Here is a 22,791-nt window from a genome sequence, read left to right on the forward strand (position 1 = left end):
GTTGGGCTCATCTCAGACACTGTTGACCAAGTTCCAGCCCGAACAGAAGTTTGTGTGCCGCACCAATCAATTAAACAGTTGTGGTAATATTCGCGCGGAAACGATGCCTGAGACCCCCCCCAAGACGGCGGCAGAAAGGTGAACTAAAGTGCGCCGTCAAAGCGTGACGACAACGGGCTCCTCGTCAGGCGATTGCTTCAAATGGTTGAAACGAATGATGCGCTCTTGGCTTAGAATTCGGTAGTGAAATGTCATACAAAAAAGTAATTTGAATGTTGGATAATGTTTTAAATTGTAGTTCGGAATTAATAGGTTTCATAGCGTGTATAGGAATAGGTTCCATAGCATGTGTAGCATGCAGGATGACAAGGAAGAAGACTTGTGGAAATAAATGACAGCTGTATGCTGTGCTGGTTTTGAGATGGTGGTGTGTATGTTCCTTTTTGTTTCCTTGTCTCAAGGAAACAAAATTTTGACAGCAAATTTTGAACCCTGCTAGTGCACACCTTTCTGATCCAAAACTGACTTCGAGACCCAGTAGGTTTCAAAGCCGGTTTCAAATAAGAAAACCAACGCAAAAGTCAACTTCGAAACCTGGGAGGTTTTGAAGTGATTTTTGGCATTAGTTCCCAAAAAGATATGTCATCAGTTTGGTGGCCGGGAGCTAAAAGCATTTCATGCTTAAAATCATACTCATCAGTGCGGCCTTTATTATTCTCCGACTGAATCAATTCTGCTTTTATATGCAGGAGGGAACCATTTGGCTTTTCGAAGGCTTTACTGTGGTCATGGCGGCCTACTGGCTTTTCGGCTTCGCCCATGGCCAGAAGACGTACAATACGAGCTGCCTTCTTGAGAGGCTTTGTCTTATTCTAATCTACTCACAGCTACGGCCAGTTGCAATCAAGGTGATTAATACAATCAAGAAAACACCTGTAGCCTGATTGCTGATCACGTAGTGCAATCGCCAAAGTCTGTGAAACTCCTGCCAGGATTGTTCCGATTTTCGAAATCATTAAAGGCTTTGTTTGTTTTTCTTGAGATGGCAGCTGCAAGTTGTGTGGCTCACATACCTAAGTATGCTTCAATTCATGACCAGCTTTATTCGTTTATATTCATCACATTTCTCTAGTCCTCCGTGTTGTTTCCTAGTCATCAAACTAGGTATTGGGCACCTGTATGGAGTAGTTACATTTTGTTTTTACGTTTTTATCAAAACGGTTTGTGTCACCCTCTCTGGAATTCATCACCCTTATTACGAAATGTCAAATTAATCTCACGTTGAGATACTTTTTAGAAGTGGAGATGACCGGCATTAAATGTTGTGTTTCTTTATCACTCCTGTTCATACTTTGTATATTACTTTAGTCAAAAGACACCACCAGTGTTCAATATGCCCCGTCCGAGCACAAGCTTCTCAGCCTGGATAAGGTGAGCGTGAGTGAGCACGTACTAAGCAGTACCGAAGGTAATGAGCGTGCACTGCTGCATTTTCAAAGTTTCATAAATGCTCTTTTTTAGAAAAAAATAAAAGCTAGGCATTGTTGTGGTATATTCATAACATTGTGGCTTTCTTGAAGAATGCGGGCATTCTGAAGGTGTTGCCGAAGGCTTGCCAGGGTGACAGCGCGGTCGAAGGCGACAAGTGCGAGCTAGTACACGCTCTATCGCAAGCTCTTGTTCTGCGAAAGCGCTTCTCAAAGTCGCTCTTGCATGCCTGTAGCCTTTGCTGCCCTACAGTGGTAATGGTAGGCAACTCCGGCTGACACAAAAAATCATCCCGTCGCTGCCACACTCCGTTTCCCTTTAAAGGGCTGGTGAACCGAAATTTGGATTTCAGAAAACGATGCAGAAGCCGTAGGCGGGACGCTACAATCCCTAAAACACTACTCGTAGTCACAAGGCGATATCTCGAATGGACGGCCGTATTTTCGGAGAAAGAGGTTGAGATTGAACGAGGCCGATGAGGCGCGTGACGTCAAGATATCTCGTTTTCTCCTCTCTCTGCTTCGCCCCCTCAAGGCGGCGAGGCGGAGAAGACGCAAGGTCGTTCCCTCTCCTTCTCGGAGAAACAAGACAAACAAATCTGTCAAATGCGCCTCCTATATTTAAAAATAAGGTCATCCATTCGAAATATCGCTGTATGAGTGATGTTTTGGTGTTTGTAGCATCTTGTTACACGCTTTTGCCGCCGTGTTTTAAGGAATCCAGATTTCGGTTCAACATCCCTTTAAGTGAAACTGAAATGCCAAGAATGAGGACGTTGTCCTGAACGACAGTTGCACTGCACAAGCGCGCATGCTTAGCAACATTCAAAGCATGGAGCTTGCTCTTAAAGCCTCTGCATCAGGCTTCCTGTTGCAGCTCGTGGTACCGAAGCAAGCTTTTGGGCAGACACTTTTTTATAAGCAGAAACTTCACCTGGCATCGCAGAGCTCCGACCGGTACTCGGAGTACTTAGTTGCGGTACTTTAGATAAAACAGAAGGGCAACAGGTGAAGTAGAAACTTCATCTGCACCGCAGTGCTCCGACCAGTAGTCGAAGTATTTAGTTGCGGTATTTTAGATAAAACAGAAGGGCATTGAGCAGTGCAAACTATGATTATTGTCAGGTAAGAAGTATTCAGTTGCAGTAATTGTTTTCCTTTACATACAAAAAGGCTGGAGTATGCTTAAATGCTGGGCTAGCAACCAATTGCTACCAGGGGCCCTATGCTACACGACGGGACCAGGCGGAATCAAGGGACCGGGAGCCATCCAGCGACTTGGATGCAAAGATGGGTTCAGCTTCCACGGGATTGGTGCCACCTGGATCTTGTCCCAAAGGGCCAGCAGCAGCTGGATAGCCTCGCATTGCGATGCGGGGATGGGGATGCCGAGCGAGCTCGGGGCATGCCGGCCACTCAGTGTGAGGGCCAGGTGCTCCCACTGACTGGCTAGGTGCATGTTGATGAGTTCCTGGAAGGTGTTGTTTACACTTAGCCGCCGGAGCTTGGCGTTCGACGCGTATAGCGGCACCCCCAGTGCCAGCTAGTACCCCTTGCGAATAATCACATCCATCTTGCCCTTACCTCTCGACAGCAGGTTGAGATACGGATTTGCGCAGGCGATGTGGCTCACGGCGAGTGGTTGGGTCAGCCGGATCAGTTCCGACCCCTCGAGCCCGTGTCTGTGACTCGTTATCCTTCTCACCATGCACATGACTTGCGTGGTTGTCTTGACGAGTCGGTCGACCGTGTACTTGGCTCCGCCGTCCCGCTGGAGGTGAAGGCCCCAGGATCCGAACCCGCTTCACCACCGGCACGGGGGTACCATCCTTTAACGTGAGGCGGATGTCCGCCTTCTTCTTCTTCGGGAATTGGCTTGCCCACGTGGAGGAGCAACAGCTCCTCCACGTGGTAGTTCTGCACCGTCTCAATGACTTCTTCGAGGAAGTCTTGCCTCCCGCTGTCCGATCCCGACGTAGCCCAAATCGTCGGGTCGTCCACATAGAGTGGCATAGGGTGTATGCTTCATCCGGGGAATCCGTTCCAGTAGAGGAGGCGGCTTGCACATCGCCAGATAACAAGGTGGGTGACAGGACCGAGCCTTGCCGATTGCCCTTGCTCGGTATCGGGATGGTGCTTGTGCGGATGGACTTGATTCCGATGGTGGCCATCCAGTTGCTCAGGAAGTCCCGCACATAATCATACATCCAGGGCCCGCACCCAGTTGAGGCCAAGTTCTTGAACATCAACGTGTGACTGACGTTGTCAAAGGCGCCCTTCATATCCAGGGCCAGGACCGCCCGCGTTGTCGTACAGGAGATTCTGTCAAGGATATCCTCCTTGATCTGAAGCAGGACATCCTGCGTGGAGGTGTGACCAGAACCCGAAAATGGTGTTCATGGTGGCATTGAGTTCAATACAGGATGGTCCCCTCAAATATTGCTGTAAACAGCTCATCAGGGCATGGGCATTTAAAAAACTGAAATGGAGTGTCCAGGTCTGTGACGCTCGGCGGTATACCTGATAACCTATATTTCTTTTGGATCCTTTTCAAGGGAGTATATTTTCCACTTCGGGGCACTTTTCTTGTTTCTGGCACTTACTACTGCAGGAACTGTTTTACCCTCACTTTCTTTTTTGCTTTCACAGCACTCATTTGATGTTAATGTGGAAGGGAATTGGCCGGATTCCACTCTTCGTTCCTACGTAAAATGTGCTGGCGTCCAATACCTGCCACAAAAAGGGTACTTAAGATTCCAAAAATAACTAAGAGTCTGTAAACATATGATGCCAGCGTTTCTTCTTTTTTTTTATTTCCAATGAGCAACATTATATTATGCCAAAACTCTCCCTAAACGCACACTGCATTTCACAGCGCGCTAAACTCTGCCGGAAAAATCGGCGCCTGCACGCAAAGGGGCGTCGTTTCCTCAGCAGTGTATGTTACCTTGTGAAATTTTAAGGCGCTCCTTTCTTTTGCAGCTAGAACATCCTTAAAAATACTAAAAATGCGTTCGCCACGGACGACCGAGTCTTCCGCTGGCAAACGCTGTCGTTTGCATACGATACGCCTTGAAATTTTCACCCCATGGTCGATCAGGCGCCGATTTTTCCGGTTGCTTTCCCATACCTTGAGCCACCCAGAAACACCGCGCGCCCCCGTAGATAAAAAAAAAAAGAATGGAACGGCATTGAGTGTTTTGTTTACTTACCGACTTTGTGCGTGGACCGCGCCACGTTGCGCTGCCTGTTGCACCCGCGTTTTGGAACTAATTCAGTTGACAGTTCCCTCCGAAGATGAAGCCACTGAAGCCACGGCGGTAATAGGACTGGTAGGCTGCTCCCTTTCGAGCGGGCGGAAGAAGACTACGAAGAATTCGGCAGCGAACGGGCGGAAACTCGATTACGTACAGCTTCAGTAGTCGACGCTTTGTTTTCTCGATTGCGTTCGCGGCGTTCACCGTGGACTCGCGCACTCGGCCGTAGCCGAACGGCCGAACCAGCTGGACGGCTGCCGGCGCGCGTACCGACAGCGTCGCCATAGCAACCACGCCGCGAGTGTGGTTGCCAGACAGAATTCACACGATTTTTTTTTTCTCGTCACTCACGTTGAGTTACTACAAGTTAGGCGCGTATTATTATAATACATTATGCTGTAAGAAGTTATTAAGGGATATGTGTACCTACTTAAGACAAATGCAGAAAAAATATTATTGAAAAATAAAATTGGCGTAATCTTTTCATATCTTCATTAAGACCATCGTGGTCACCGGGCTAACCGATGCGCCAAATAGGAGGGCATATATACCGCTCGGGGCACTTGTTAGTTTGCATAAGTAGGATGTATGTACTATTTGTTGTGTATTGTGCAATTGATCAGCGCTTGTATACCCGTGTGTATGTGCAGTGTTGTGTGTATGTGGTATGTACACGTCGTAAGTGAATGTAACCGCGCGGTGGGCAGCAAAAGATCTTCTGTTTTCTTTTTTCAAATGTTGATCACTTTTTTTTTCGTCGCTAGATGGGGGTTGTCGCCGCCCAATTTGAAAAGTGTGGCGGTTGGTGATCTATAACTATTAGAGGGCTGGATGCCATTAGTCCATCCGTCGTGTTGATCGCTCCGAGTTCGGTTCCGCTGGTAGCTGTGTCGTCGTGTTATGCTGCCTGATTGCAACAACAGGAGGTTAGGCGGCTTCCCCAGCGCGTGTTCTAGGTGCTGAATGCCGCTGTTCACGCACAAACGTTCATGAGTGGATAACGCACGTAACAGAGGTGAGCACAGGCAATAGTTAATCGAGAGCCACACGGAGGTGCGATACCTCCTAGCCGCTGTCGACAGAGGGTGTCGGAGCGATTCGTTGTCAACTTGTCGTCCACGGCAAGTGGGCGTTTTGTTCAATAAAGCCAGCCTGTCAGTGTTTTGTAAAGCTATCCCTTCTTTATGAGCGCTTCTGATGCGATGAAAATGCGACCGGCATCGAGCAGGCCGAGCGAGACTTCGGCGACAGTCTCGGCTGTTCAGTCTCCAGCGGTTACGGCCTTACTCGTATTATTTGCGGTGTTGGCGCTTGGACATAGAGATGTTTGGAAAGTTTTTTGCGCCTACAGATGACACCAAACGAGCGTGCGAGCCGTATGCTCCTGCTCCGGCGAGAAGCCGCGTACGGCTCGCCCGGCTCGTATCGCCTGTCGCATACTGGCCGCCATATTGTTTTTAGGGTGTTAGCAGTTAACACGATTTTCACCACCTCCGGCGGCTAACACCCTTACACGAATAAAGGCGTTAGCCAGAGGACGAGCCATTTACACGAATAAGGGTGTAAAAATTTTAAGTGTGCACCAGCGACAGGTGCCATCGTGTTTTGAAAGTCACTGACGTCACGTCAGCGTCGCGTTGTGATTGGTTACCGCTTTGCGGTTCGTGAAAGCGGTTGGGAGAAATCGGTCCCGAAGCGGTAGGCAAAAACGCGCTCCAACCGCTCGATCCTAGCCGCTTTGCGGTTGAGAACGCGCGGATCCGCTTCGCGAACGCGGATACGCTTCCAGTGTGAACGCGCCTTCAGACACACCGAGAGCCGGTTGGCGGTTTCTCGGCGATCACGCGTGATCTCTTGAGACTTCTGTTTGGCAACCCTGTTTTACAATCCAAAATCGACTTTAATTCAAAATCCAAAGCCAAACTTTTGCTATTATGGCACTCGGAATATTTTTCTCCGTGATGTTCGCACGCATCACGAGTTCAGGCAGCGAAAAAAGAAGCACAGACCCACCAAACTCGCCTGTAATTCCCTCGACTTCCGCCCACAAGCAAAGTCCAGCTAGGTGCGCCTTGCTGACTCAGAACAGGATGCCCCCGACCTTTTCTTCGAAGTGGACCCTTCCCGCGTGAATAGCTGACCTTGTTTTCGGGATAGAGGGCCAGTTTTCCCCCCTCATTGTTGTTCGTTCTTATCATTTTCGAAGTTTTGAGCGGGGTGGACCGTGGTGCGGGGGAATGTGTTCGGTGCTAGCCGGTCGTAGCTTCGTTGGTGGCGGACTCTCCTCTCGTCTCTCGCAGGTCGATCGAGTCTACTGTTTGTTTGACATTAAGCTCAAATAAATGCCATTACCTCTGCATTGTCTGGTACGTACAATTCATTCTTTGAGTAGGTTCTCTTTATTTATTTATTTATTTATTTTAGTAGTAAACGTTACAGGTCGAGCTGGAGCAGGTACTCTGCCCCCTCCGCAGTAGTGCGTTGGCTACGCAATCAAGCTCACGACGTCTCTATCGGCCTTCGTGGTGGTCATGCACGGTGTTCAAAGCTTTCAATAGTTCACGCGACTATCCTAGTGGGTAGAAAAGCTGACATTTCGGTCGTTCAGGGGCGGGTTCCGACGTTCTACAGGCAGAGATTAAAAAGGCAACGAGCTTGGGCTGTCGCACCCCGAATAATCAACAAACTCTTACCCGAACCAAACCACTGGTGCGAAGTCCGTTAAAATTACTGAGTAAATTTTTTTCGCGGCGGATTCAAGTGACGGGCGTGAACATCAAGTTTCTCTGTTGATTTGTCGAAAGCTAAGACTACATCGCTAGGACTACAGCGCCTTGGACGCCTCACCAGCGACAATTGCCATCTTGTTTCGAAAGTCACTCACGTCACGTCAGCGTCGCGTTGTGATTGGTTGCCGCTTTGCGGTTCGTAAAAGCGGTTGGGAGAAATCGGTCCCGAAGCGGTTGGCAAAAACGCGCTCCAACCGCTCGATCCTAGCCGCTTTGCGGTTGAGAACGCGCGGATCCGCTTCGCGAACGCGGATCCGCTTCCAGTGTGAACGCGCCATTACACCAGCCATCGTCGCACCACGGCGTACCACCCGCAGACCAACGGGCTAACGGAGAGACTCAACAAGACCATCGCCGACATGATCTCCATGTACGTCGACGTGGAGCACAAGACATAGGACGAGGTGTTGCCGTACGTCACATTTGCCTACAACACGGCCGTACAAGAGACCACTGGAGGGCCACCCTTTCAACTGGTGCATGGGCGAAAGGTTACCCCACGAACCGGCTGTCGACACGCGACGACGCCCAGGTTGCCCAAAGGGCAGAAGAAGTCCGTCAGCTCGCCAGACTCCGGATTAAGGCTCAACAACGTGTCGACACTGGCTGCTATAACCTTAGTCGTCGGGACGTCCACTTCCAGCCTGGAGAGAGGGTGTGGGTGTGGACACCGATTCGCCGCCGCGGTTTCAGCGAGAAACTCCTGAAACGTTACCTTGGACCCTACAAAGTGCTTCGTCGACTCGGGGATCTGGCCTACAAGGTGATGCCCGATGGAACACGGACTTCGTCACGCCGCCCTCCACGACCGGAAGTCGTTTACGTCGTGTGACTGAAGCCGCACTACGCTCGATAGGACTGTGGACCTTATGTGTTCCAAATGACTCTTTAGTTTACCGTTCTTTTTATTTGCTTTGTTTAGTTTTTGCGTTGCATCGCGACGATGCACTTTTTAAAGGGGGGACTAATGCCGCGCGCGCAGCTGGCCAAGTAGGCAGCGTTCGCGTGGCCTAACGGTTATCGCCCTTCCCTTCCACGCAGAAGGCCAGGGTTCGATTCCTGGCCGCGGCTACACATTTTTGTTGACACTGTAATGTGATGTTCTGGTGAGTTCGAGAACCGTTTTGCTGATTCGAGGTTAGAATGTTCTACGCGCCGAACCTTCTACGCCGAACGATCCAGAAACCCACGAGGGTACATAAGGGATTCCGGAAGGCGAGCGGAACAGTCTCGCCCCAGCGTTCGACCCTGCTGTTACGCCAACTTCGACGCCCGCGACGCTCTGTTATTATCGTTTGACCCTTCTATTTTTTTCACAAGTACGTTCGCCACATTAAACATTTATTTCTTCCTGGTTATATATTGTTTTTTGGTCACCACCCGTGACAATATCCCCTCTGTGTTCCCCTTCCCTACAAGCTCCTTCATACCACCAATGCACCTGTGAACAGAACCCAGAACCGCCTCCCCCTACTGAAAAAAAAAAACATTTGAAATTCAAACGGGTGCAAACTTGTCGACCCGTTTGGGTCAAACGTGATTATGGGATACGGGTATCCGTTTGAAACGGTACCCGCTCGAAACGGTACCCATTTGATACAGGCGCCCGTTTGATACAGGCGGCCGTTTGATACGGGTGCCCGTTCGACCTTGCACGTGACCACACGTTTGAACGTGCCATTCGAATCGGTAAATTATGCGCTAGCACTAAATGGGAATCGTCTGGTAGGTTGGTTATCTTAAACTTATTTAAGACGTTCCGAAACTCATAAACCTATTTATAACATGGAGGAAACACGTAGAACAAATGTGCTCACGTAGGTGCTTGCAAATGGACAGGAAAACAGACACAAATGATTGTTTTCAATTCTCCTCAAAGTTTATTATGTCGTCTGTAGACAAGTACAAACAAGCAAGCGATCTGTGAAATGTAAGAGGCACTCTAAGCTTTTATACAACTGAGAAGATAGCAAACCAAACAAGAACCGAGGTAATTCTAGACTATGAAGGTAGACTTTTAGGAAATTATTCGCCCGGCTGCCGCGAGAATAGCGGCTGCATAATTATATAGATAATCTGGAAGAGTACGAGTAGAAGAACGGTCAATCGTTGCCAAGAAGTAGGTTTCAGTGCACTTACCATAAATATAGCTGACTTGAAAGATGTAATCCGTGATATTGGTCGACACGGTCAAAGCAGGACAACCACACAAACACAAACGAGAGGGAACGGCTCCTTGGAAGTTTCAACACGATGTGGCGCACAAACTGTCATTTGCCGAACCCAACCAAACCGCAAGAATTCCTGACTTCTTTGAAGAATCGCTTGTTGCCGATATAGGCGTAGGACTTTTCGAACACTGAGAGCTTTGGTGCACATCAGATACGTTGTCGAGAGACATCCTAATAAGACCGCAGGGTTAGGCGACAGATCGAAGCAGGTGGACGCGCGAAGTTCGAGCTTGAAATGACAACAAGCAGACAAAAAAAAAAAAAGAAAAAAAAAAAGCCGCTGTCAGGCGCACCCTTCCGGATCTCGATGCTTATATCAGCGTGTAGCTCGCGCGCGGCTGAGGGTCACGTGACGGGCGACAAGGGAAGAGGGAGGGGGCGAGGACCACAGGGACAGCCCCTCTCCCTCTCCACAGGCATTCCAGTGAGGTGTGCTTTTGAAAATCGAAAAAGAAACACCCGTGCGCGCGCGCGCGCGAATTTTAGCACGCTCGAACCTTGGAAATGGCGGCGGGGCGGCGAGAAGCTCGGCTTGCGCCCGAGCGAAGAAAGTACCCAGCGCGAGCTCGTAGTTTGACTGGTTTGACTGCTACAACGGCGGGCGTGCTCTCGCAATGCTCGATGTTCTTGCAGCCGCGTGTACGCGTGCTACCTTCGCTGCGTCTTGAAATAAAGTGAAACGGAGTCTAGACGTACATACTTTCACGCGGTCGCGTCTTCTGCGAGAAATTCGAGCTGAATAAGTAAATTGAGGCAACAAAGATGGACAAAGTTTTAAAGTTCTGTCAAAAATATCGGCTCACCAGCGTCGCGCGTTTACGCACAACGGCAACAAAAAAGGTGTTAGTTTTAGTTGCAGTATAAGCGAACATCAGCGCAATTGAAATATAAATATAATTACTTGCATCACGCGGACGATCTGATATCGATGAACCGGCGCTCCCAGCCTTCCAGAAACATTGGCTGCCACGGCTGAAACGCTAGGCGTGCCCACGCCGCCGATCTGTACGTTCAATATCAAACGGGCTCCGGAGAGCCGTTTGATTAAACCGGTACAGTTTGCAACATGGTCACCGGTTTGAGCAAACGTGTGACAACTTTGCCCAAACGAGTCGCCCATTTGCCCTGACGAGCGACCCATCTGCCCAGACGAGCGACCCGTTTGCCAAAGGAGTGACCTGTTTGTCCAAATAGGTGACCCTTATGGCTCATACGGGGGACCCCTTTGAGCCATACGGACGACCCCTTTGACAAACTGGTGAACGGTATGGTTAAACTGTTACCGGTATGGACCCGTTTATTTTCATATAGACGCCAAATGGTTTTTTTCAGTAGGGCCCTCATCGCGACAAAATTGGACTCGCCCCCTCCTGCTTCCCTTTCCCTACAAACCCCTTCGAACTTTCGCGTTAACAAATCCTCTCCCTAGATATTTTATAAAACTAACCCACCATGCCCTGTGGGCTCCCGGTCTGAAGAAGGCAGTGCCACTGACGAATCGTCGAAGGACGTCAGGCCCTTTCTTATTTTTATTCATTTTTTTTTTTTATTTTTAATTCTTTATTTTATTTTTCATTTAACAATTTCTTCTTGAAAGTTCTTGTGTTTCAACTTTAACTTTTACTCTGTCCTTTAAAGTTTCTTTCCCGCGTAATTAGCGTTCTTGTGCCTAGTCTTCATTATTCCCGTAAACTAATACAACTTTTTTTCGGCACTTCGCCCTTTTTTCTTGCGTGACGTTTTTCGCCATTAAATTAGAATTTTATTTTTATCATCCTACGGCTGCTGTGTCTGCGCACATTACTTTTGCCTATACACGAACTCATTTCTGTGACGTCACGAAGCGGTGGTGGCGCGTCGGTCGCACTTCCGGTCTGGGGCTGTGAGCAGAAGTCCCCATGCCAGACGTGTATTCCTGCGTTGTTTTGAAAGGAACCGGACAAAAACCTGCCTTCTCGTCAAAACGCCGGGACTGGGCCAAACCAAAAGAGTCGAGAAAGGTTTGAAGGTCAGTTTTCAAGTGCTCGGTTCGTCCGAGAATCTGGATATGTGCCGTGAAAAGGGAAAAGCAGACGCCGTCGGACAACGATTGCTTGGGCGGGAAGCACTTGGGGTTAAATTCACGGATACTTGTAGTCATCAGATATATTTGTTTTGTTCCAACATGAACGCCAGAAAACCGTAAAGTTGTGCGGACCACCTGCGGACTACGTTCAGTGTGTCTTCAAGTTCAAACGGCCGCCTGATCGTTCGAACTGTCGTCTGCTCTTTCAAATGTTTCTGCTTGTCGTCTGCTCTCTTCGACTACACCGGCCCGTAGACCAAATGCTGGCCCGGTACTTGCGATAAGAAGTGCAGGCCTCCAAAGACTTAAGTTTCAAGGTTGGTAAGTAGGCTCGATGTAAACAGTAGATACAAGGAGATGTTGATCATCCTTACCAGTGACCATCGCTGACTTGCTAGGCCTAATTGGCTTGGTCCGATTCTGCTTCCGATTTTCAGTATCGACGTCAACCATCTCTACGGGCTACGCTTTTGCAGCCCGCGCGAGCGGCGTCGCAACTGAAAATTGCGAGCGAAATCTCATCATGCAAACCAGGTTTTAGGGCACATACTGCGGCGTCCGCGCGGAATGGATCGCCAGATGTCACATTATTCACGCGAAGTTTTGCAGTGTAACGAGAGTCGGTAATTTCGCTGACGCCGCTCAACTAATCAGACATCGTCAGGAAGACGTAGAATCAACATTTCTTACGCGAAAAAGAGCAGGGGGACAACACCGACGTGGACAACATCGCATCTCAATGGTTAGTTTATGAGCGACGGCGAGCTTCTTGCCCACACCCCCATCGCGCATGCGCGGCGCCGGTGGCGTCCTCTAGGGGCGCTCCGGTTTGTTTGTAAACATGAGCTGGTGTATATATCAACGGAATCATTTGTCAACATTCGTCGCTGTTTGTATATATCTGCTTTGTATATATATATATATATATATATATATATATATATATATATATATATATATATATATATATATATATATATATATATATATGTGCGATTTCATCTCAAATCGTGGAGGCAAAAAGGGTCGAATTTTTCATTTCTCTGAAACAAATGTATTTAATGGCGTCGTCTCTACAAACGTAGTAGCCACAAACCTCAAGTTCCTTTGATTTTTTGTTCTCGACTTACGAATTTTAAAAGAGGCGCGGCGGAAAGCAGTGTTTTTCACATTAGTCGTGGGTCGTATGTTTCGCTCGATCTTCCGTCGTGGATTGTCCGTCCACATTATATTAATTTTTTTGAGCACTCTGTAAATTTATTTAAAAGGATTTAATACCATAATTAATTTTAGGCGTTTTGCTTTTTTTCTGCAAAAATGTCAAAAACACCTCCTCGGTAAATTGTTGACGAACTTTGACAAATAATTACTGGCGATATACTTGGGTTAAATTGATATTGTTTTCTCTCCACGGAGAGCCAGAAACACGCTCTTTATATATATATCATAAAAAACGCGGCTGTATAAATTATCCTTTGCGGGATGTTTACGTTAATATTACGCGAAAACCAAAAATTGCATTATCGAAATTGATTTTCTCAAAAACACGTTTTTTTAATTTTTTGTTAAAATGTAAGTATGAAAGTTTTCTACACGGAAAGCAAGTCGAGAAAGTATGTATTTTGTTTGTATGTTCTATATTTAAGCATCAATATCGTACAAAATCGTGCTTTTACGGCTCGAACTGGACTTGCGAATTCCGCGCCTTCACAAACTTGAAAATATTTTTGCCTCTTTTCAACGTTTCCACACAAAAATTAAATACAGTAGTTCCACTTTGTTATATTTATTGATTATTTAAATTCTATTTTAGGTGGCAAGCTACTTTGGAGGAGTCCAAAAGAGAAAGCAACACTTCTAAATAGACCAGCAGGCGTCGTAAATTTTTGATGTGTAGAAATCGGCAGACGTCGTATTGATTCGGGGCCTTCACTGGCCTATACGAACGTCCCACCCTTTCAAACCAGCAGATGACCACGACCTTTCGCGCTCGTTGTGTTAGATTGGACGGCCCGTGACAGTAAAATGAGCAGCGCACCCTGTGTCACGAGGAGTGAAATCGTACGAATGCGTCGTTGACGCGGCGAACATTTCTCTCGGCAGATATCCGATAGCACCGACAGGTTATCTCTTTTGGAAACAGCAAAGCCCGGAGACCTGACATTAAAAACGAGCGTGTTGGTAAATATACTTGTGTTTATTCTGCCCGGAGACTAGTTGGGTCGAAGTCAGCCTCATTGTCAACTATAACCGTTTGTGAAGAGTGGCCTTCTGCCGAGATGAAAAGTTAACGCCGGCTGACGTGTTCTCTTGAAAAAGGGAAGGGGAAAGAGAAAGTTTGAGTAAGTGCAGTAACCATCTCGAAAGCTCCTCTCCCGATATGAAGCTCGAGGCATGTTACGTCTCGGTTACCTTCTCGCGCATCGCTGCTCGAATCTGTTGTTTACTTTGTTCCGCACAGCCACTGTTCCGCACAGCCGTCGTGGATGTGCGTAATAGAGTGAAGAACAGATTTGAGCATCATCTGGACACCGTCATCCTGTCAGGCTTCAGTGTCGTGGGACTGGACCCGGTGTCGGTCAGTTAAGACTCTTTTTTTTATTTCGTGCGTGTTTTTTTCGCCCCGCTGAATGTTTTTTTAAATGTTTTATGATTAACTGTTTGTTAGCATAGTTTAGTTGTTTGGTTTATTTCGTCATGGCGTAGCGACCTGGCGGTGCTGTAGCAAGCGTGTTCGCACGCATTCGGTTGTGTACCGTTTAGGGAATGCCCGGAGGAGTTGATGTTTGTTCTTGCCATGTGCGGCTGAGCTTTTCGGTCTTTATTAAATTTTTGTTTTCTTGTTTTACCTTTCCGTGTCGTCGACTTCTTTGTCTGACTCTCCATCAGGCGTGGACCTTTCGCTTTGCCACAGCTCGAACTTAAATATTTTTATTTTTTTAACGCAATTTTTCTTAAGATCGGAGTTTGGTAATTTTATTCTTATTTATTTATTTTTATTCCCTACCCCTCTCCGTGACACTCTCTTCGTGTGTTTGGGACCGTTTCTGTGTCATCATTTTTTTTTGTATGACGAAAGTGAAAGGATATTCCCTGGTGATCTGTGCGATGTGCGGCGAACAAACCCTAACGTTTGGTTTCGGAAAGAAGTGTTTAAAATATATCAATGATGTGGTGACTTTTTATGTCTTAGTAATATGACAGCTAAAAACTAGTCATGCTATTTTACAGTGAAAAGTTTTCTAAATCGAAACAATACAATGTATGTGCCTCTTGGATATTGAAGGTATACTAGGCCTGCTGATTTGGTTACATATGTTTCTCGTGGTTTCTCGCGCTTATCAAAACATAAATAACTATTCAATACCCCGAAATACGTTTATAATTGATTACAAAACGTCGACAAAAATTCAAGAAAACTTTTCACAATTTATAGAAACACACGGGTCGCTTTGTCTGACTTAGGTCTTGCAAGACCAAGACGGCTTTTTTCGATATTGAGGCTTATATATAGAACATACAAACAAAATACACACTTTCTCGACTTGATTTTCGAGTAGAAAACTATAATATCTACATTTTAACAAAAAATAAAAAATGGGTTTTTTGAAAAATTCATTTTTAAAATTGGTACTTTTTGGTTTTCCCATAACATTAACGTAAGCGTCGAGCGTACTTTGGGCTGTCCGTAGACATAAAAAAATATTTATGTAACCCAAGTAGATCGCCAGTATTTAGTTGTCAAAGTTCGTCAACAATTGACCAAGTGAACGTTTTTGACATTTTTACAGAAAAAAAGCAAAACGCCTAAAAATATTTCATAGTATTAGAGCGTTATAAATGTGCTCACATAATGCTTGCAAAAAGTTAATATAATATGGACTGAAATTCCACGGCGGGAGATCGAGCGAAACATCCGACCCACGACGGATATGTGGAAAACCACTGCTTACCGACGTGGCCTCTTTTAAAATTCTTAAGTCGAGAACAAAAAATCCGACGAACCTGCGATATGTAGCTAATGTGATATTAGAAACCTTAACATATATTTTTTTTTCGGTGAAATTAAAAAAATTTCTCTTTTTGCCTGCACGATTTGAGTTGAAAACACCCATATATATTATATATATATATATATCCTGACGAAGGCCGGACTCCGGCCGAAACGTCGAAGATTAAATCGTCTGTTGTTGCTGTTTTTCACTAAGGTTTTTTTTTTTCTTCTCAGTTTGATACCCACGCCTTCGGCCTCCCGCCACCATGCCCGTTATATATATATATATATATATATATATATATATATATATATATATATATATATAAAATAAACTCAGAACACTCGCCTTAATTTACACAAGTTATGAAACAAGAATGCATGAAAGTTAAACATGGCGGCACGTACGTGACATTAACAAGTGTTTATAGGTCTGTATTTCTTAGTCAGGGGGTGCTGTGGTATGCGCAAGACACGATAAAAAAAAGGCGTTGTAGCGTCCGTGAGACGCGACCGTTCAATGCTGACATAAAACGGAGTCGTATACCGTCCACGTCTGTCAGCGCCTGTCAGTGTCTGTCGACGCCTGCCGACGCTCGCGAACAGAGCGCCTGAAAGGACTTTAAAACTGTCTGAACGAGCGAAAAGAGCAGTGCAACTCACCTTTGAAGCATCTTATCAAAATGTGTTAACGACTTCCTCGAAAAATGTTTTTATTGCCATTTTATATCGCAACATTATATCAACGTGGACGAGCGTGGTGACGAAAAACCGGCACGCGACCCTAAAAATATCAGACTTTACTCGCCAGGGGCGCTTCTCCAAACTTGAGCGTCTGCAGTTTTGTCCTTACTTGGCTACCTTGTTATCTCATGAGCAAAACGACGCTGACGTTTGGCTAGCGTTGCTCGAAGTCGCTTGACAACTGTCAACACTCTCGGGTGAAAAAAAAGGAAACGAAGTTTGTTCAGTTAAGCCATAATAGGGCTCAAAGCTGTCGGGTGCTAGCCAGCGTCGACCTTATGTCACCGGTAAAATGACAAAACATCGAAGCTAGAAAAAGAAAGGAGCACGGACGCTCGCTTGTTAAGTTGAAGTATGAAACCTTCAGAACAGTGGGACTCTCTATGTGGTGATACTGTTTTTGCTTCAGACACAGGGTCAATCAGGGTGGCTAGCAACCTGGAAAACTGGGAATTCGACGGGTCTGAAAAAGTCGGGAGATTTCTACCCCAATCAGCACGGGTCAGTAAAATTGAGCTTTGTTTTTACCTCAGTGAGGACCGAATACGCCCGTGTGGGTTGACACACATTGCACGAGACTTAGCCGGTTGTCTATGCAAATCTATACTCTGCAGCGATTCAAGGGAAGTGACGGAGGCAGAACACGTGACACCAAGGAAACGAGGGCGAGAGTATGAGCCAAGCAGTTGAAGGAGAGGGGAACGAGAAACTCCCCCATTCCCCTGGACCAGACTTGTACGTAGTTCAACTACTCTACTCAAGTTACTGTAGTTTAACTATTTTTCTGAGTAGTTTAGTAAGTTTCAATTACATTCTTATTTCGGTAATTAGTAGTTTACTTTAATTACTTTTTTGAGTAACTTCTACTCAAGTTACAAATTACTTTCGAATTTTAGTGGTTGTTTTGCTTATCAACAAACATTCCTGCACAAAGGATATTAGTTGTTCGAAGATCAGCTGATATTTGGAAAGAAGGGAAGCATGTGGCGTAGGAAAAGGGGGAAGGGGAGAAAATTGTTTGTAGAGTCCGAAACTCTCCCAAAAGTTTCACAAGCCCCCGCCCCCCCCCCCCTCCCCCCCCCCCCCCCCCCCTGCAACAACACTGCTACGAGGCGCGGGAAGCGAACAGACACAACGCAAGAGAGGCCGAGTAACTGCGGGACTTGCGCCGAAGACTGGCTTTCCTTTGTATCCCAAAGCTCAAGGAGACTCGACCCTTTTGAAGAAAGGGCTGGTCCCCGCTTCTCCCCAACGTAGAAACTCTCTCCCGCTACAGGAGGTGCACACACCGCATCCTCACTCAAAGGAGACAACAAGATGCAGCACCTGCTCTGAAACTCATCTTGTGCTCCCGTAGTTTCTGCTGTACTCGAAGGATCGCGTGCTCAAGGGCAACGCAAAGATTGTCTTTTTGCGTTGTCTTTCCTGCCAAAACTGAGACTATGGGGATCCTCAAAGATTCATAGATCTTTCGACAAACCTGTAGTGATTCCCCCACAATTTTTATTTAAAAAATAATAAACAAGCAGTGTTGGGAAGTACTCTATGTACATGATACTTAAAGTACTACTGTTTAGAAAAATTGTACTTGAAGTAATTTTTCGAAGCATGTACTTCTATTTTTCGATGAATGTAAAGCTCCCAACTTCAATGTACATTCCTCAAATTTGAAAAAAAAAAAGAAAATGGCGGTATTGTCGGGTGAAAACGCGCTCTTTCGAGACGCTATCTGGTCATTTCTCTGAGTGAAGTAATGGTGGCTGTATGACCGAAACGAATAAGTGCCTTATAATTTGATTGTGTGAAATAGCTCGTCAGCGAGTGTAAAAGAACTACTCTGCGGCGAGTTGACCTTATACTTTATTTGCTTCCATTTTTGTAAAAACTGATGCGCCTCCTATTACCCCTGGAGTAATGCATACCAGTTAAAAAAACAGTATAGGGAATGAAAGAGCATCATGAAAGATTGTGTTAAAAGTGCTTGTACTTTACCGTGAAATATATTGTATTTATATACGTTACTTCAAGTACATTGCACCCGGTGTACTTACTACTTTACTTGAAGTTCATAACCTCTATTTTACTTTGTACTTTACTTCAAGTCCTTTTCAGATGTACTTAATGAAACTCTGTAAACAAGCAAACACTGTCTAAAAAATCAAGCTCAGACAGTGCTAAACCTCAAAGTACAAATGACACATTCGCAGTACATCATTGACCAAACAAACACGAAAGTAAAAAACAATTAGGCACGCAGAAGCAGAACCAGTTATTAAAGCATTTCTGTTAAAAAAAAAAAAAAAAAACAAGCCCATTCATATTTGGCAAGCACAATTTTGCTAACGGATCAAAACCTCCGGTACTTTCGTTTTACCATAAAAAAACATATAAAAGTAACTTCAAAGTAACTTCAAAAGTAATTCGCTACTTTTTTGCGGTAATTAATAAATAGTTTACTCAATTACTTTCTATTTGAGTAATTTCTACTCCACTCAAATTACTTTTGACGTCAAAACTCAGTAACTTAACTTAATTACTTTTTTTGAGTAACTTGTACATGTCTGCCCTGGACCCCTTTTTGGTGTCTTAGGCGTCGTTGGTCTCCTGCTAGAAAATGAGCCCGTCACTCGAAATTCGTACAAAAGCGGGTTTCCTCTTTCTCCCGCCCCTGAAACTAAACTGGGGATGTAGATGTAAAGTCACGTGACCCTCTCCGACGCGCTCATTGGCTCACTGGAACCCTGTAGCCTTTGCCGTTTGCCAAGTCACGGTGGGACGGAGCAGACTTGTACAGGTTACTGAAAAATGGTAAGGAATTACATTTACAATTACTCAAGTCTAAATTGTATTTTTTTTTACAATTACAATTACTTTTCTATAAAAGTAAGTGACCCTTACCCTAAAAAGTAATCCGTTACTTTCGTGGCGTTAGTGCCAACATTATTGTCGTCAAGCAAGAAACAAAGGGAAGTGGGTTAGTCAAGTTCTTAAATTTGCCACCTGTTCTATTTATCGACCTTGAGTATTTTGAGCAACAGCTGGTTCCCGAAAGCCTCCCCTATTGGAAAGACCAGTTTAAACTGGCAACCAGTTCAAACTGGTACCAGTTTCAAACTTGGATATTGCTCCAGTTTGACCAGTTTCATACTGGTTGAACTGGTCACACTGGTCATTGTGGTTGAACTGGTCACACTGGTCATGGTGGTTGAACTGGTCACACTGGTCATACTGGTTGAACCGGTTGAACTGGTCATGGTGGTTGAACGTGTCATGGTGGTTCAACTGGTCACATTAACTTGTCACGCTGGTACAACTAGTATGTACTTGCCGTTGAGTAAATAATTCCACTGTGAAACGGTATAAGGAATCACTGCCATTTTATTCTTTCGGAGCGACCCTCCTCCTGCCCTGCCTCGCAACATCAGGCAAGAAGTCTTTTAGGATGTCGCGGACTACCGTCTGGAGCTCCAGGATCGGGCGACGTACAGCCTCTGGCTTCTTTGCCCTCTCATAGTACATCAGGCCACCTGGAGAAATTGTAAATATATCTGCGTTAAACAGCTGTGCAAGGAAGAAAAACTTTTTTTTTCTTTTTGTTATAATTTCGCAAACATAATATATATAATTTAAAGGAACTGGAGGGCTTAATTCCCTGTAAATTTTTTGAAGCACTAGAAATGCACAACACAAAGACAGAATTTTTCTTTCTACCAATAGGTAAGCGCAATTCGAGAGCGACCATGCATGACAAGTATTGTCAAAATGTTATCGGTACATTCAGGTTGGTGTGGGCGTAACATCATTTGAAACTTACAAGTAGATCTATCAAGGTCAAAGCATATGGTTTTGAACTCTTAACTATATATATACATAGCATTGAAAAAAATTGCTTCTTTTTTAATGGATGAAATCTTAACGGTAATATGCCACGGAAGAATTAATAGGAACATTAAGATGAAGGACAGAACGGGCACATCCTTCACTTCCTTTTAAATTAACTCAGTGCAAGTCTACAAATCATATGGTAAACATTTTAACAAAAACATTCCACAAGTGGCTACAGTGGCAATTATAAACCTAGGTTGGCAGTACCAAAACACCTGGCCAAAGACACCAATCAACTTAAATCCAGATTGTAAAACATCCATGACCATGTAACTAATAATTTTAAGAGCTGATTTACAGGGAATATGTCTCCGTCTATTCCTGGAAATGTGTCCATCCATTCCCGAATACAGAGATTTAAAGGGCCTCTCCAATAATTTTTTGACTGGTCTGAAACTTGTGCCGAGAGTGACCGCAGGCAACGCAATAACACTGAGAAACTACCGTATTTACTCGAATCTAACTAAGGTCCAAAAATTGCATGTGCGCTACAAACGAGTGCGACCAAAACTGCGCTACCATATCGCCATCGATATTCCAAAATAGCCGCCCATTACGCGCTAAGAAGCTGCGTAGCCAGCTCCTGTGTTTCTTTCATATCAGCGTGGAAGTTCCCACTGCAAAGACCCACCGCGTTCACCATGATGCTGGATTCAAAAGAAAAGGGATATTGTACGCAGAGAGCGATGGAAATTGGGCCGCATCACGTGCGATGGGTGAAAGATGCATGGTGCACGATCCCGTCTGCCATTGTTATCAAGGCCTTCAAGAAGTGTGGAATTCATAACGCTATGGACGGCACCGAAGATGAAACGCTTTGGGCCGTTGACAGCGATAAGGAGTTGTCCGACAACAATGACGAGTGATGCATACTGTCCCACGAGCGCTGCACCAGACCGTCGCCATGATGACGACCTTGCCGGCGAGACAGCGCCGTTCATTTCATCGCAAGATTGAAGCATTCGGAATAAACCTTTGTTCCAAGTGAGAAAAAGTTTAATTTCTGTATTTAACCTACAAAATCTGGCGCGCGTAACAATCGAAGTCATGGCGTTTTTTCTTTTTTCGGACCTCGAGAAAAGGGTACACGTTACAATCGAGGGCGCGTTATATTCGAGTAAATACGGTAACCGCTTTGCAAAATAAAAATTATTCGGGACACTATAAGCAAACGAAATTTACAGAAGTGGGCCACTGCGTGACGTAAATGGAGATGCCAATGGTAGACGCAAAACACGCGGCGGCTCCTCCGCTGACGGATCCACATCGTCGCTCAATAGTGACTCTAGCGTCAGCTATCCTTGATACAGTGGTGCCTTGTGTTTCTTTGCCGCAGAGCCGCTGGGCAGTGGGCGTGCCGCCTCTCAGAGCCGCGTACGCATCGCCGGCGCTCAGCTCGCCTCTCAGTGCTTGCATCCGTGCATCGTCCCTTCATCGTCGCCCCCCCGCATGCCGCAACAACCGGGGTCCCCACTCACTGAGTCGAGTTTCGTAAAAGTGCATGAGAAGAGAGAGCACGTGTGTACAATGCGTCGTCTGCTAGTTTGGTTTCAGTTTCCGCGACATGAATGCCGCAGGGCGGCTCACATGTCGCAAAGAGCTTGTTTTTGTTGTTTTTGGGCTTTATTAAAGTACATTTAGTTTTTTCCTTAGTCTTAGAGCTCAATAAAAACAACTTTTATAAATAATTATGAGGTAAGAACATTCACACTTATTATTCCGTGCTCAGGAACAAACTATTGGTGGACCTAGCCAATCGGGAAGCCAGCTCCGTTAAAGTCATCTGCCACGCACGTTTAGCACCACACTGCGCCCACCATCGATACAACCATTCCGCACCTTGTCAAATGAAAATATGATGCACCATTCTTTTGCAGTTTTGTCTTTGTTCCCCAAATCCCCCAAACCACAGAAAAGGCAGGGAGCGCAAAAAAAAGCAGAAACATAATTATATTGTTGGAGGGGCCCTTTAAGCAAAAAAAAAAAAAAGCAGAGGGATTGCATTTGCAAAGCTTTCACAAAACATAATGCAGCATGCATGGCCAAGATGGCAGCACATTTAGCTCTTGGGCAGAGGCCCAATATTGGGCACCGGTAGTTCTTTTTATCCTCTGGTTGTCTGGAATGGAAATGTTCTTGGCTGTCGAATGTGTGTAAAAGGAAGCACATGGTGGCTGCAGGCAGATAGTCTTGGGTTATGGTAAGGTCTTACCAGTCACGCTGACATCGACACCGCCAACGCTAGTCGCCACCAATTTTATTTTGTTTGTGAGCACAAGTTCATTTATTAAATATTTAGTTGTCTAATACTTCAACCTTATTATTCCTGTTAGTTTTCC

This window comes from Ixodes scapularis, unplaced genomic scaffold (genome assembly GCF_016920785.2).
Source record: "Ixodes scapularis isolate PalLabHiFi unplaced genomic scaffold, ASM1692078v2 ptg000137l_1___fragment_3__unscaffolded, whole genome shotgun sequence".
NCBI classification, from domain to species: domain Eukaryota; kingdom Metazoa; phylum Arthropoda; class Arachnida; order Ixodida; family Ixodidae; genus Ixodes; species Ixodes scapularis.